Genomic DNA, 15512 nt, shown 5'->3' with positions numbered 1-15512 from the left:
AACATAAAAATACTTTTACTTTTTCATAAGATCTTTTAAAAAAAGATAACTTGAAAAAAGATATTTCTTAGAAAGTAGGATCTTGTTAGTACAGTTTTATGTCAGCTAGTTCAGAAGGTCTTTAGAACCCGCAAGAGGTGAAAGCTATTAATAAGACGCTGATCACTCTCATTCCTAAGGTGGAGCCTGTGTCAAACCTAAAATAGATGCGCCCTATTGGCCTTTGTAATGTCTCACATAAAGTTACTACCAATATTTTGGCTAGAAGACTCAGAAGTATCATGAAAAAGTTAGTTCAACCTACTCAATGCAGCTTTGTGACTGAAAGATTTGATAATATTATCATCACACATGAGGTTATCCATTCCATGAAAAATAAGAAAGGTTAAAAGGGATGGATAGTGATCAAAATTGAGTTGGAAAAAATTTACGATAAACTTAAATGGAACTTCATTGAAAACACTCTTAAGGATATTGGCATGCCTGAGCACTTTATTGGCATGCCTGAGGACACACACAGATGAGGACACACACATACACATATATATATCTCAAGCTCCTTCACACACACAACTCGTATGAGTGCTATGAACGATGAGGACACACACATACACATATATATATCTCAAGCTCCTTCGCAGGCTAGTCGGAGAATATTTACATAGATACATATAAAATCTTTAACCCAAAATACACAAAAGAAATCCCAGTTCTCTATAAACCTCAATCAGGTACAAAAGTAAAACACATATTCATAAGGAGAGTTCTATACATATAGATGTAACTAAATAGAACAAAACGTAAAATCCCCAAAGCCCCTACTTCGCTGTAGAGAACTCCAGACGCCTAATGAGGTACCTCTCGACCTGCATCTGAAAAACACAAATATCTGTATGGAATGAGAACCGGGAGTTCTCAGCATGGTAATTGTACCACATACATAAGATATTGATGCGTGAGAATCTTATACCATTTTTCTAGTTGTTTTTATATGGTTTTGAGTTAGATTTTATTTACTTTTGCTTGATTTTAGTGCAAAAATTATCTTTGGATGCTACTTTGAGTTTTTCTTGTATTTTTATGGTTTTAGGTGAAATTCGGAGTAGTTTGGAGAAGCCTAGAGCAAGAAAGGAAAATGTTGGTAGCACCCTCCCTAGGCGCTGAACGCCCACCTGGCGTTTGGCGCCAGCAGGGAGGCACAAGACCGGAAGCGCGCTTCCCTCCTTGGACGTTCAACGCCCAATCCTAAAGTTGAACGCCAGCAGCAGCCCGTTTCACACCTCTTTGGGCCTCCAAGTGGATTTAGCACTTATTAGTTTTATTTTATTTTTTTTGTAATATTTATTTACAAATAATATCTTTTTAGGTTTAGCATTTATTGTTAGGTTAGTATTTAAAGGAAAAGATCAATTAGGTTTAGGATATTCTTCCTTCCGCACTTTTTAGAACCCTGTTTTCTCTGTAAGTCATGAGCAACTAAACCTCCTGGTTAAGGTTAGGAGTTCAGTTTATTTCTATGGATTAAGATTATTACTCTTCTATTTTAATTTATGTTTGATTCAATTCTAAGGAGTTGTTTTTGTTCTTAATCTTATGAACTCGGTGGAACGAGAGTATGACCATTTTCTACAAGAGTTCTTGTGATTCTCGAGAGAGTTATCTCGCTTGAGCTACAGCTTGAAAACACTCCTCCTAAATTGCTAATTACATGAACTAATTGGGATATGTGACATATAATCCTGTTAGCTTTGGGTAATTAGGGTTTTGTGGCACAAAACTAGTTTTATGAACTTAATCCTCTAATCAGAATTGAGTGACCACGAGAGTGGCATTCGATGGGGATTAAAAGAGATTAAATCACTAAGAGATTAGGGTTTAATCACTTATGGTTTGTGGTGCACGAAATTGTGATCTCTAACAATGGCGCTCAACTTGCTATGCGTGTTCATAATCTCAGCACTTTTTTTCACAACTCCGCACAACTAACCAGCAAGTGCACTGGGTCGTCCAAGTAATAAACCTTACGCGAGTAAGGGTCGATCCCACGGAGATTGTCGGTTTGAAGCAAGCTATAGTCACCTTGTAAATCTCAGTCAGGCGGATTAAAATGGTTATGGAGTTTGATAATTAAAATATAAATAAACATAAAGTAAAGATAGAGATACTTATGTAATTCATTGGTGAGAATTTCAGATAAGCGTATGGAGATGCTTCATCCCTCTTGAATCTCTGCTTTCCTATTGCCTTCTTCCAATCCTTCATACTCCTTTCCATGGCAAGCTGTATGTTGGGGGATCACCGTTGTCAATGGCTACCGTCCGTCCTCTCAGTGAAAATGGTCCAAATGCGCTGTCACCGCACGGTTAATCATCTGTCGGTTCTCATTCATGTTGGAATAGGATCCATTGATCCTTTTGCTTCTGTCACTACGCCCAACACTCGTGAGTTTGAAGCTCGTTATAGTCATCCCTTCCCAGATCCAACTCGGAATACCACAGACAAGGTTTAGACTTTCCGGATCTCAGGAATGGCTGCCAATAATTCTAGCTTATACCACGAAGACTCTGATCTTTCGGAATGGAGGCCAAGAGATACACGCTTGATCTAAGGTAGAACGGAAGTGGTTGTCAGGCACGCGTTCATAGGCTGAGAATAGTGATGAATGTCACGGGATCATCACATTCATCATGTTGAAGTGCAAGCGGAAATCTTAGAATAAGAATAAGTATGAATTGAATAGAAAACAGTAGTAATTACATTAATACTCGAGGAACAGCAGAGCTCTACACCCTTAATCTATGGTGTGTAGAAACTCCACCGTTGAAAATACATAAGAACAAGGTATAGGCAGGGCCGAATGGCTAGCCTCCCAAATGACATATGAATTCGAAGATTCCAAGATTCCAAGATTCTAAGATGAAAATACAATAGTAAAATGTCCTATTTATAATGAAACTAGCTACTAGGGTTTACAGAAATAGATAAATGATGCAGAAATCCACTTTCGGGCCCACTTGGTGTGTGCTTGGGCATTTGAACGCCAGTTTCCGTTGTCAAAACTCGCGCAAAGTATGAACTATTATATATTGCTGGAAAGCCTTGGATGTCGACTTTCGAACGCAATTGAAAGCGCGCCATTTGAAGTTCTTTAGCTCCAAAAAATTCACTTCGAGTGCAGAGAGGTCAGAATCTAACAGCATCAGCAGTCCTTTGTCAGCCTCTGAATCAGATTTTTGCTCAGGTCCCTTAATTTCAGCCAGAAAATACCTGAAATCACAGAAAAATGCATAAACTCATAGTAAAGTCCAGAAATGTGAATTTTGCTTAAAAACTGATAAAAACATCCTAAAAAGTAGCTAGATCCTACTAAAAACTACCTAAAAACAATGCCGAAAAGCGTATAAATTATCCGCTCATCACAACACCAAACTTAAATTGTTGCTTGTCCCCAAGCAACTGAAAATAAAATAGGATAAAAAGAAGAGAATATACAATGAATCCCACAGTATCAATGAAACTTAGTCCTAATTAGATGAGCGGGGCTTGTAGCTTTTTGCTTCTGAACAGTTTTGGCATCTTCCTTTCTCCTTTGAAATTCAGAATGATTGGCATCTATAGGAACTCAGAATTTTAGATAGTGTTATTGATTCTCCTAGTTCAGTCAATTGATTCTTGAACACCGCTACTTTATGAGTCTTGACCGTGACCCTAAGTGAAGTGCGGAAAACGATCCGACACAAAACTCACCGGCAAGTGCATCGGGTCGCATCAAGTAATAAAACTCACGGGAGTGAGGTCGATCCCACACGGATTGAAGGATTGAGCAATTTTAGCTTAGTGGTTGATTTAGTCAAGCAAATAGAAGTTGAGTTGAGTGATTTGTAATTGACAGAAACTTAAATTGCAGGAATTGTAAAGGGGAGTGGGTGAATTGCAGTAAATTAAAGAGAACAGAAAGTAAAAGTGCTAAATCTTAAAGAACAAGAAATTAAATGGCAGAAACTTAGAACGCAAGAAATGTAAATTGCAGAATTTTAGAGTGCGAGAAATGTAAATGGCTTGAATTATAAATGGGTCAGGGATGTGGGATTGCAGAAATTAAACAAAGAAAAGTAAAATTAAACAAACGGAAGAGGAGAAAATGGATTCAAATGAACCGGATCTCAAACAGAAATGAAAAATGAACTTGGAGAAGCATTCAATCAAAGAAATTAAAATGGAAACCGGCAGATCTCAGGACCCAAGAGACTAGATAACTAAGTCTAGATCTCAATGCCTTCCTAGATCCAATTTTTAGAAAACAATTGAAGAGAAATTAAAGATCAAACAGAAGAAAAAGCAAATCCAAATTCGATTTCCAAAAGTTGCAGTAAAGTGAGACAGAGAGATCTCAAGGTGAGATTGAGACAGAATTTCCTCAATTCTTCAACCCAAGATTCAAGACAAGTGTAAATGAAATTGAAAACAAGAAAAACTAAGAGGAAGAGAATTCAATTCTCCTTCCTCAAGACTCAGAATTTCAAAATAACTCAAAACCAAAAGCTCTCCAAAACTACCCAGCAAAACTAAAAGGAAAGCTCTCTAAAAATTCTCCAAAGAAAAGCTCTCCCCGAAAAAAAGCTCCCGGAAAACTTAAATTCTAAGCTATTTATACACTCTCTTCAAATGATCTTCAAGCCTTCAATTGGGCCCTTGCTCTTGATGGAATTGGGTTGATAAAAGCCTCTGTTGATTGCTCTTGGTGTTGGGAAGAAACCCACTTGTGAACCGGGCCATGAACCATTTAAGCTTGAGTCAAAGTTTGAGGCAAACTTTGACTCAAGCTTTTTTAGCAGATTGCCCCTTTGTGCTGCCATCCACGTTTGGCTCAACGTTTGAGATCAAACGTGAGCTCAAACGTGGTTCCTCCATTGCTTCTCTTTTGGCCAACGTTTGGCCCAACATTTGAGGCAAACGTTGGCGCAAAGGTTGGCTTATCCAAGGCTTCAAACAGAGTGCTCTTCCTTGCTAATATAGCGCCAACGTTTGACCTCAAGCTTGAGGCAAACGTTGGCGCAAGCTTATGCTTGCTTCAGGGTTGGTTTTCCTTGCTGCTTGTGGCCAACGTTTGACCTCAAGTTTGAGGCAAATGTTGGCGCAAGCTTTTGGCCTCTCTGGGTGAAATGATGCTTCTCCTCACGTTTGAGCTTAAGTTTGAGGCAAACTTTAGCTCAAATGTGAGTCTTCCTTTTTGCCCTTGCCATCTTCTTTTCTTCAACCTTCTTCAAAACTTTTTCACCTATCATCAATCAATCAAAAGCATCAAAGCTATGCTCAAAATCATGAGATTGTTTCTCTTTCATAATATATGACAATTATAGCACAAAATCTCATGAAAATGCATCAATTTATCCATCATTGATTGAATCAAAGGGAACATGAAATTCTACCCAATTGGCTTACTTATGGCTCAAGAAAGTGCATAAAATCTATTGAAAACAAAAGAAAAAGACTAGTGAAACTAGGCTAAGATGACTTGTCATCACTAAGCACTTTGTTTTCCAGTATTACCACCAGATACATAAATGCCACAGACACATAACTGGGTGAACCTTTTCAGATTGTGACTCAGCTTTGCTAACGTCTCCAGTTAGAGGTGTCCAGAGTTCTTAAGCACACTCTTTTTCTTTGGATCACGACTTTAACCACTCAGTCTCAAGCTTTTCACTTGGACTTGCATGCCACAAGCACATGGTTAGGGACAACTTGATTTAGCCGCTTAGGCCTGGATTTTATTTCCTTGGGCCCTTCTATCCATTAATGCTCAAAGCCTTGGATCCTCTTTACCCTTGCCTTTTGGTTCAAAGGGCTATTGGCTTTTTCTGCTTGCTTTTTCTTTCTCTTTCTCTTTTTTTTCTCTTTTTTTTTGTTTTCTGCAAGCTTTCTCATTCACTGCTTTTTCTTGCTTCAAGAATCAATTTCATGATTTTTCAGATTATCAATAACATTTCTTTTTGTTCATCATTCTTTCAAGAGCCAACAATTTTAACATTCATAAACAACAAGATAAAAAATATGCACTGCTCAAGCATTCATTTAGAAAACAAAAAATATTGCCACCACATCAAAATAATTAAACTAGTTTCAAGATAAAATTTGAAATCCAAGTACTTCTTGTTCTTTTGTAATTAAGCACATTTTTCATGTAAGAGAGGTGAAGGATTCATGGAATTTATTCATAGCTTTAAGGCATAGACACTAGACACTAATGATCATGTAGTGAAGACACAAACATAGATAGAACATACAACATAAAAATCGAAAACAGGAAATAGACAAGGAGATTAAGGAACGAGTCCACCTTAGTGAGGGTGACGTCTTCCTCTTGAAGGTCCAATGGTGCTCTTGAGCTCCTCTATGTCTCTTCCTTGCCTTTGTTGCTCCTCCCTCATAGCTCTTTGATCTTCTCTAATCTCATGGAGAATGATGGAGTGCTCTTGGTGTTCCACCCTTAATTGGTCCATGTTGTAACTCAAGATTTTCAAAGAAGTGTTGAGTTGCTTCCAATAATTGTGTGGAGAAAATTGCATCCCTTGAGGCATTTCAGGGATTTCTTGATGAAGGACTTCCTCATGCTCTTGTTGAGTGCCATGAATGGGCTCTCTAGTTTGCTCCATCCCCTTTTTAGTGATGGGCTTGTGAGATGAATCTCTCCATCTCCCATGACTCAGAGGTGGAAGCAATTGCCTTCTCTTTCCTCTTTTCAGAGGTTTATCTGGCCTTAGGTGCCATAAATGGTTATGGAAAAACAAAAAGCAATGCTTTTACCACACCAAACTTAAAATATTTGCTCGTCCTCGAGCAAAAGAAGAAGGAAAAATGTAGAAGAAGAAGAAAATAGAGGAGATGGAGGGTGTATAGGGTTTTTAGGGAAGAGTGTTGTGGAAAGGTGTGAAGAGGAGAGAGAGTGAGTTGAGGTTGGTGGGGATTCTGTGGGATCCACAGATCCTAAGGGGTCAAGAAATTCTTCATCCCTGCTCCAATTGGGCGTTCAAAATGCTTAGAGTGCAATTCTAGCTTGTAAACACCAGTCTGCTGCCCTGTTCTGGCGTTTAAACGCCAGCTTTCCTTCCTGTTATGGCCTCTAAACGCTAGTTTGTTGCCCTGTTCTGGCATTTAAACTCCAGTCTGGTGCCCTATTCTGGCATTTAAACGCCCAAAAATGTGCCAGATTGGGCGTTTAAACGCCTATTTTGCTACCCTTACTGGCGTTTAAACGCCAGTAAGTCCTTCCTCCAGGGTGTGCTATTTTTGATTTTTTTCTTTATTTTTGTAATTGTCTTTGTGACTTCACATGATCATCAACCTAAAAGAAAATAAAATAATATAGATAAAATTAAAATAAAATTGGGTTGCCTCCCAATAAGCGCTTCTTTAATGTCAATAGCTTGACAGTGAGCTCTCATGGAGCCTTACAGTTGATCAGAGTATGGTTGAGATCTCTCAACATCAAACTTAGAGTTTGGCTATGGTCTCCCAACACCAAACTTAGAGTTTGAATGTGGGGGCTCTGTTTGACTCTGTATTGGGAGAAGCTCTTCATGCTTACTCTCCATGGTTACAGATGGAGAACCTTGAGTTTTTACTACAAGGCATTCTTCATTCACATGAAGGATCAACTCTCCTCTATCAACATCAATCACAGCTCTTGCTGTGGCTAGGAAGGGTCTTCCAAGGATGATGGATTTATCCTCATCCCTCTTAGTGTCTAGGATTATGAAATCAGCAGGGAAGTAAAGGCCTTCAACCTTCACTAGCACATCCTCTACTAGTCCATAAGCCTTTTTCATAGATTTATCTGCCATCTCCAATGAGAATTTGGCAGCCTGTACCTCATAGATTCTCAGTTTCTCCATTACAGAGAGTGGCATCATGTTTATCCCTGACCCCAGGTCACACAGAGCTTTTTCAAAGGTCATGGTGCCTATGGTACAGGGTATTAAGAATTTACCAAGATCCTGTTTCTTTTGAGGTAAATTTTGCTGAACTAATATATTCAGTTCATTGGTGAGCAAGGGAGGCTCTTCCTCCCAAGTCTCATTACCAAACAGCTTGGCATTCAGCTTCATGATTGCTCCTAAATATTGGGCAACTTACCCTTCAACAATGTCTTTATCCTCTTCAGAAGATGAATAGTCATCAGAGCTCATGAATGGTACAAGGAGGTCCAATGGAATCTCTATGGTCTCTGTATGAGCCTCAGATTCCTTTGGTTCCTCATTAGGGTATTCCTTACTGATCTTTGGACGTTCCCTGAGGTCTTCCTCATTGGGATTCACGTCCTCCTCCTCCTCTAAGGTTTCGGCCATGTTGATTATATCAATGGCCTTGCACTCTCCTTTGGGATTCTCTTCTGTATTGCTTGGGAAAGTGCTAGGAGGAGTTTCAGTAACCTTTTACTCAGCTGGCCCACTTGTGCCTCCAAATTTCTAATGGAGGATCTTGTTTCAGTCATGAAAATAAGAATGGCCTTAGATAGATCAGAGACTATGTTTGCTAAACTAGAAGGATTCTGCTCAGAATGCTTTGTCTGTTGCTGAGATGATGATGGAAAAGGTTTGCTATTGCTAAACCTGTTTCTTCCACCATTGTTATTATTGAAGCCTTGCTTCTGTTGATCCTTCCATGAAAAATTTAGATGATTTTTCCATGAAGAATTATAGGTGTTGCCAAAGGCTTCACCCATGTAATTCACCTCTGCCATTGCAGGGTTCTCAGGATCACAAGCTTCTTCTTCAGAAGATGCTTCTTTAGTACTATTGGATGCATTTTGTAATCCATTCAGACTCTGAGAGATCATATTGACTTGTTGGGTCAATATTTTGTTCTGAGCCAGTATGGCATTCAGAGCATCAATTTCAAGAACTCCTTTCTTTTGAGGTGTCCCATTACTCACAGGATTCCTCTCAAAGGTATACATGAACTGGTTATTTGCAACCATTTCAATAAGTTCCTGAGCTTCTGCAGGCATTTTCTTTAGGTGAATGGATCCACCTGCAGAGTAATTTTCTTTAGTGGTCAAATAGAAAAAGATAAGATATGGGGAGAAATTTTCGAAAATTACAAGAATAAAATTTAAAATAAATTTTTGAAAAAGTGGTTGTGGTTTTGAAAAAAATAAGAAATAGTAAAACAAACAAAAAATCAATTAGTTAGTTGAAAAAGATTTTGAAATTAGAATTAAAAAAATGTGATTTGAAAAAGATATGATTTAAAAAAAGATATTTTTGAAAAACAAATTAAAAAGATTTGATTTTTAAAATTAACGACTTGATTAACAAGAAACTAAAAGATATGATTCTAAATTTCAAATATTTAACCTTTCTTAACAAGAAAGTAACAAACCTGAAATTTTTGAATCAAGATTTTTTTGAAAATTTTGAAAAAGATTTGATTTTGAAAAATTATGAAGATTTGAAAAAGATTTGATTTGAAAACAGAATTCCTCTCCTTGTGTCATCCTGGCGTTAAACGCCCAGGAGCTGCATGTTTTGGGCGTTTAACGCCCAATTGCTGCATGGTTTGGGCGTTTAAACGCCCAGCCAGGTACTCTGGCTGACGTTTAAACGCCAGTTTTCCTTCTTCACTGGGCATTTTGAACGCCTAAGTTTTTCTCTGTAATTCCTCTGCTTTATGTTCTTGGATCTTCATTTTGCTAAATCCTTTATTCAAGAAGATATGTTTTCAATTTTGAAAAACAAAAAAATGAGTCAAAACATATAATTCTTGGATCAAAATGGTCCAAATGCGCTGTCACCGCACGGCTAATCATTTGTCTATTCTCACTCATGTTGGAATAGGATCCATTGATCCTTTTGCGTCTGTCACGACGCCCAACACTCGCGAGTTTGAAGCTCGTCACAATCATCCCTTCCCAGATCCTACTCGAAATACCACAAACAAGGTTTAGACTTTCCGAATCTCAGGAATGGCCGCCAATAATTCTAGCTTATACCACGAAGACTCCGATCTTTCGAAATGGAGGCTAAGAGATACACACTCAATCTAAGGTAGAACGGAAGTGGTTGTCAGGCACGCGTTCATAGGCTGAGAATAGTGATGAGTGTCACGAATCATCACATTCATCATGTTGAAGTGCAAGCGGATATCTTAGAATTAAGAATAAGCATGAATTGAATAGAAAACAGTAGTAATTGCATTAATACTCGAGGAACAGCAGAGTTCTACACCCTTAATCTATGGTGTGTAGAAACTCCACCGTTGAAAATACATAAGAACAAGGTCTAGGCATGGCCGAATCGCCAGCTCCCCAAATGACATATGAATTTGAAGATTCCAAGATTCCAAGATTCCAAGATGAAAATACAATAGTAAAAGGTCCTATTTATAATGAAACTAACTACTAGGGTTTACAGAAATAGGTAAATGATGCAGAAATCCACTTTTGGGCCCACTTGGTGTGTGCTTGGGCTAAGCATTGAGCTTTACACATGTGGAGGCTTCTCTTGGAGTTAAACGCCAGCTTTGGTGCCAGTTTGGGCGTTTAACTCCAACTTTTATGCCAGTTCTGGCGTTTTGACTTCAGAATAGGGCAGGGAAGGGGAGTTTGAACGCCAGTTTGCATCGTCAAAACTCGTGCAAAGTATAGACTATTATATATTTCTGGAAAGCCCTGGATGTCTAATTTCCAACGCAATTGAGAGCGCGCCATTTGAAGTTCTGTAGCTCCAAAAAATCCACTTCGAGTACAGGGAGGTCAGAATCCAACAGCATCAGCAGTCCTTTGTCTGCCTCTGAATCAGATTTTTGCTCAGGTCCCTTAATTTCAGCCAGAAAATACCTGAAATCATAGAAAAACACACAAACTCATAGTAAAGTCTAGAAATATGAATTTTGCTTAAAAACTAATAAAAACATCCCAAAAAGTAGCTAGATCCTACTAAAAACTACCTAAAAACAATGCCAAAAAGCGTATAAATTATCCGCTCATCAGTTTGCTATAGAATGAATCACTCATTATTAAAATAGTTGGTAAGATGTTTTAATCCGAAAAGATAAACATCTCTGAGACCTTAACTATTTTCTCACCATTGTTTTACACCAACCCTTTTATTGCTTTTCGTATTTATTTGCTTATTATTGTTTATGCGTTTTACACCTACAAACAACTTTTACTGTTTTCCTGACTAAGTCCAACAGGATAACCATTGCTTGTTCAGTCCGACAATCCTCGTGGGATCGACCCTCACTCACCTGAGGTATTACTTGGATGACCTGGTACACTTGCCGGTTAAGTTGTGCAAGTTCTAATTTGGCGCACCAAGTTTTTGGTGCCGTTGTTGGGATTATTCGTGATTGATAACTACCGGTTGTTTTGTTGCTTAGATCAAGTATTTTTTTAGTTTTTGTTTATTTATTTCTCTTTTTAATTTTCGATTTTTATTTGTTTATTTTCCTCAATTTTCGATTTTTATCTTATTTATCTTTCCCTTTATTTCTGAATTTTTTTCTAATTATCTTATTTTCATTTAATTTCAGATTTTAAGTTTGGTGTCCCTTTAGGTTTTGTCTTTTCTTTTCGAAAATTTTTAATTTATTTGAACTTATTTTCGAAAATCTTTTTTTTTTGTTATTTGTTCATCTTTGTTTTCGAAATTTTTTTTAGTTAACTGATTACTTTATTTTATTTTATTTTATTTCTTTTTAGGATATCTCACTGGGAGTGCTCTATACTTTGACATAGAGACTCTCACTTTTTCTTTGTTTCTTGTTGTTTATGAGCAGGAACAGGAATAAAGAACCTCTTCTTGGTTTTGATCATGAGCCTGAGAGGACCTTAAGGAGGCGTTTGCAACAAACTAAATCTTACAAAGACGGAGAGAATCTCACAGAAACCTTTGAGAATGAAGTTGAAGAAACCACTATGATAGCTAATGGAGGAAATCTGAATGCTGAAGAGCAAGCAAGGAAGGTGCTTTGCTCATACACTGCATCCACTGCTGACTTCTATGGGTGCAGTATATCTATACCTGCCCTTGGTGCTAATAATTTCGAGCTTAACCCTCAACTGGTCACTCTGGTGCAGCAGAACTGTCAGTTTCATGGACTCCCGCAGGAAGACCCCAACAAATTCATATTTGACTTCCTGTAGATCTGTGACATGGTCAAGACGAATGGAGTGAACCCTGAGGTTTACAAGCTCATGCTATTTCCTTTTGTTGTAAGGGACAAAGCAAAGCTATGGCTTGACTCTCAGCCCAAGGAGAGCTTGGACACATGGGACAAGGTGGTCACTGGATTTCTGACCAAATTCTTTCCAACACAGAAGCTGAGTAAGTTTAGAGTGGATGTCTAGACCTTCAGACAAAAAGATAGAGAGTCCCTCTATGAGGCATGGGAGAGATACAAGCAGATGATCAGGAGATTCCCCTTAGACATGGTTTCAGACTGGACCATGCTGCAGATCTTTTATGATGGCCTCTCTGAGATGGCCAAGATGTCATTGGATCACTCTGCAGGTGGTTCTCTACACATGAAGAAGATGCCTGAGGAGGCAGATGAGCTTATTGAGATGGTTGCCAACAACCAGTACATGTACACTTCTAAGAGGAACTGGGACCACTCAAAAGAGAGGAGTCATGGAGGTGGAGACACTGGATGCCATTTTGGCTTTAAACAAGCTCATGTCCCAGTAGATAAGCATGATCTCTCAACACTTGACTGGGATGCAAGTTTCAACTGTCAGCACTCAAGATGCATCATATGGCATGACTGAGAGCTACAATCATGGGGACATGTGTGATGTCGCTCAACCCACCATGGAGGAAGTGAATTACATGGGAAATTTCTCTAGAAATCCCAATAATGATCCCTATGCAAATACTTTCAATAAGGGATGGAGTAATCACCCTAACTTTGGATGGAGGGAGCAACAGAGGCCTCAACAGGGCTTCAACAATAATCAGGGTGGAGCCAATCAAAATAGGTTCAACAACAGACAGTTCCAACCCTCTCAGCAGCAGATGGAAATGTCTAAACAAAGCCTCTCTGACTTAGCCACAATAGTCTCTGACCTTTCGAAGACCACTCATAGCTTTATCCAAGAGACTCGGTCCTCAATTTGAAACTTGGAAATACAAGTGGTTTAGTTGAGCAACAGGATACCTGAGAGACCTCCCAACACTTTTCCAAGTAACACATAGGTAAATCCAAGAGAGGAGTGCAAGGCCCTCACTATGCGCAAGGAGGTCGAACCCAAGGAGGAGCATTTTGCTGAGGATTTGAAAGAGAAGAAGGCTCAAGAGAAAATTGGCAGTGCACTTGTACACACCCCAATAGTTATGGAAGAGCCTGAAGTACATCACCTTCAAAACATGTAAGAGGAGACCAAGGATGAGCAACTTGCTCAATTCTTTGCAGTCTTTAAGAAGTTACAGATCAATATTCCTTTTGCTGAGGTGTTAGAGAAGAAGCCTCCCTATATGGCCTATCGAAAAAGCGTATTCTCAGAGAAGAAGACCCTGAGGGAAGATGAAATTGTGGTGCTGACTAAGGAGTGCAATGCACTAGTGCAAAAGAAGCTACCTCAGAAACTGCCAGATCCCGGAAGCTTCTTGCTTCCTTGCACTATAGGGAGCATCACATTCGAGAAGGCACTATGTGATCTTGGATCAAGTATAAATCTGATGTCTCTCTTTATGATGAAGAAGCTGGGGATCCAAGAGGCGCACCCCACAAGAATCTCATTGGAGATGGCAGACAAGTCCCTGAAGCAAGCATATGGATTGGTGGAGAACGTCCTAGTAAAGGTTGAAGACCTTTACCTCCCTGCAGACTTCGTGATACTTAACACCGGAGAGGAAAAGGATGACTCCATCATCCTAGGAAGGCCATTCCTAGCTACTGAGAGAGCCATGATTGAGGTAGAGAGAACAGAGTTATGCCTGAGGATGCATGAGGAATATTTGCTGTTCAAAATTCTTAAGCATCAACCTCTTTCTGACAAAGATGGTACTAGCATGCAGAGCTCAGCACTCAAGCCGCCTCATTCAGCGGAAAGCCATACAGAATCCCCTGACATCAAACCTAAGTTTGGTGTTGGAGATTCACCACCCACCAGTGAATGAAGAGGCCCCAAAAAGAAAGTATCCAAAGGCTGGAGGAACAAGAAGATTCTTACTGGAGACCTTTCACATGGCATGAGAGTAGTCTTCATAACGAGTCTCGTCATACCACACACGGTGAACAGAATTCTGTCTCTGAAGCATGTTGAAATAATTTATGAGAGCACAGGGAGAAAGTTCACAATGAAAGGTAAAGATCTGAGCCCCTATGAACATCCGTAAAGGAGCTGTCCATCAAGCTAATGACGGTAAAGAAGTGCTTGTTGGGAGGCAACCCAACCATATGTATCCTATAGTTTACTTTCACTTTCTTTTATCCTATTTTAGCTTATTTGAGTTTGGTTTTATATTAATTTATTTTGTATTGATTTTTATATTTTTCCTCATTTTCATAACGTTTGTGATCATGTATAAAACTTAGAACAGGAACAAGAAAGCATAGAAGGCAAAACAGCATACCTTGGAGGAGACCCCCTGCTGGCATCAAATGCCAGGCCGGTGTTCAACGCCCAAGGGGGAATAAAGAGTTGGACGTTTAACGTCCAGGAAGGAGCAATTCAAGGGCAATTTTTGGTTCCCCTAGGATGTTTAACGCCCATTTTTGGCATTAAATGCCAAAAAAAGATGGAGATCCCCCTGGTGGCGCTAAACGCCAGCCCAGCATTCAGCGCCCAGGGGGGAGGCAGAATAGGCAGAATTTGAATTTTGAAGCTTTTTTGGCCAATGGATAAACCCCAACCACCAACCACTTACCCACTCAATCCTATCCATTCTCTCTCCTCTCTCACCCACTTTTACATCCACATTCATCCATCCCATCATCCATCACTTTCCTTGATTCTCTCAATCCACCTTTCATTCCACCCAATCCCCTCTCATCAATCACATCCATCTCTCTTCTCAACAACTCACATTCAAATTCAACTTCCCCACCCATTCCCTTTCCTTAATCAAAACCCACCCCACCCCCACCTATAAATACCCTTCACTTTATCCACTTTTACCACACCTTCACTACTATTCCCCTCTTACTTACTCTTCACCATACATATTCCCTTTCTTCATTTTTTCCTTCCTTCACCCCAAAAGACGAAGCCTATACCCCATCTTCTCTATCTCCTTCTACTATCTTCTTTTCCTTTTCTTCTTTTATATTTTTATTTTGCTCAGAGACGAGCAAATCTTTTAAGTTTGGTGTTGGACGCTCCACTTTTTGCTTCTTCTATCTTACCTCCATGGCACAAAAAACCATAGAGTCCTCAAGGAAAAGAAAGGAGAAATCCCCCACTTCCAAGTCATGGGATTTCACACAATTCATTTCCAAGACCCATCAAGAGCATTTTTATGAGGTGTTGAGGAAGAAGAAGGTGACTCCTGAGGTCCCATTCA

The sequence above is a fragment of the Arachis hypogaea genome, chromosome 8 (genome assembly GCF_003086295.3).
Source record: "Arachis hypogaea cultivar Tifrunner chromosome 8, arahy.Tifrunner.gnm2.J5K5, whole genome shotgun sequence".
Taxonomy (NCBI): Eukaryota; Viridiplantae; Streptophyta; class Magnoliopsida; order Fabales; family Fabaceae; genus Arachis; species Arachis hypogaea.
Note: the sequence above shows the minus strand (reverse complement) of the source record.